Raw genomic sequence first — 1,981 nt, 5'->3', positions numbered from 1 at the left:
AGAAAGAGGCGTGACGTCACCAACCAGGAAGCTATAAAAGCATGTGTGCCGGCAACGGCGTCAGCTTCTGTCATTCAGCGAAGCGCTTTGTGCCATTGTGTCTGTTATTCCACCTTTTTTGTGCAAAACCTCGGTCTGTTCCGCCCACTTGCGTAGCGGAGCCGAGGAGCTCGCCACCCCTACGGGGGTCCCTAGAGCAGTTAGTTCGGACTTCTCCTGCTGTTCAGTCGTTACAGGGCACCGAATTAATAGCTCTGGCAACTCCAGAGGCCAGCCTCGAGAAGCTGGTTCCCCTAGCAGACTAATTAGCAGCGTGGAAACTACTGCCAAATGTGTCCGCACGGGTCCTGCATACTGTAGAGAAAGGATATTACATCCAGTTTGGCGCCACCAGCAGGCTCTGGTTGTGGAACAGGAAGTGAACTCCCTTCTGAGGAAGGAGGCCATCGAGGTGGTCCCTCCTCACGAGAGAGAGTGCGGGTTCTACAGCCGCTACTTCATTGTTCCAAAGAAGGATGGAGGTTTGCGTCCTATTCTAGATCTGCGCCGGTTGAACCGTGCAGTTATGAAGCTGTAGTTCAGAATGTTAACTCTCAGTCAGATTGTGTCTCAAATCAGGTCCGAGGACTGGTTTGTCACGATAGATTTGAAAGACGCATACTTCCATGTCTCCATCCTTCCTCGTCACAGGAAGTTCCTGAGGTTTGCTTTCAGGGGCGAAGCATACCAATATCACGTTCTTCCTTTCGGCCTGGGACTCTCACCCTGCATCCTGGGCATCTCAATTGGGGAGCAGACATCCTGTCGAGGCAGGGGCTGAGGCCCGGGGAATGGAGACTTCACCCAGAAGTAGTGAATCAGATCTGGAAAGTCTTTGGTCAGGCCCAGGTGGACTTATTTGCGACTCAGGAGACATCGCAATGTCCCCATGGTACAGACGGCTGAAGCTACGTCTGTATGCCTTTCCTCCAATTGCTCTGCTCCCAGGAGTTCTGGAGAGAGTTTGCCAGGACGGGGTCAGTCTACTGTTAGTAGCCCCATACTGGCCGGGTCGAGTATGGTTCTCGGACCTAGTGGCCCTTCTGGACGGCCCTCCATGGAGGATTCCCGTCAGGAGGGACCTTCTCTCACAGGCAGGGGGTACCATCCTTCACCCCCGCCCGGAGTTGTGGAAGCTGTGGGTGTGGCCCCTGAGGGGGCACAACTCATAGCTTCTGGTCTCTCAACCGAGGTTGTTGAGACCATCCTCCAAACCAGAGCTCCCTCAATGAGGAAAATGTATGCTTATAGGTGGAGGCTCTTCACAATTTGGTGTAGACCCTGTTAACTGCCCGATGGGTACAGTTCTGGAGTTCTTACAGGCCTGTTTCTCCATGGGAATTTCCCACTCCACCCTAAAGGTGCTGGTGGCGGCAATTTCGGCCTACCACACCCCTCTTGGTGGCCTCTCAGTGGGTAAGAATCCCCTAGTCATGCGTTTCCTCCGCGGTGTGCTGAGGCTGAGGCCTCCAGTACGACCTCGTGTCCCTACCTGGGACCTGGCTGTGGTACTTGAAGCTCTGTGTAATCCTCCCTTCGAACCCATTGAAGAGATCTCAGACCGCTTCCTTTCAATTAAGACCACCCTGCTTTTAGCATTGTCTTCTTTAAAAAGAGTGGGGGACCTGCAGGCCCTTTCGGTGGCCCCTTCGTGTCTCGACTTTTCACCAGGTATGGCCAAAGCCTTCCTCTACCCTAGAGCAGGGTATGTTCCCAAGGTCCCAACCACTATACCTCAGCCAGTCAGCTCAGCCAGGATCCTGAACATCGGAAACTTAATTGCATGTACCCAGTTCGTGCACTGGATGCCTATGTCCACAGAGCTGCCCTGTGGCATAGGACAGACCAGCTGCTGGTATGTTACGGTAAACCCAAGAGTGGTTTACTGGCCGCTAAGCAAACTTTGAGCAGTGGATGCCATCTGCTCCGCCTACGAGTCCTC

Source organism: Garra rufa, chromosome 14, assembly GCF_049309525.1.
Source record: "Garra rufa chromosome 14, GarRuf1.0, whole genome shotgun sequence".
Taxonomy (NCBI): domain Eukaryota; kingdom Metazoa; phylum Chordata; class Actinopteri; order Cypriniformes; family Cyprinidae; genus Garra; species Garra rufa.
The sequence above is the reverse complement of the archived record's forward strand: the minus strand, read 5'-3'. Positions refer to the sequence as shown.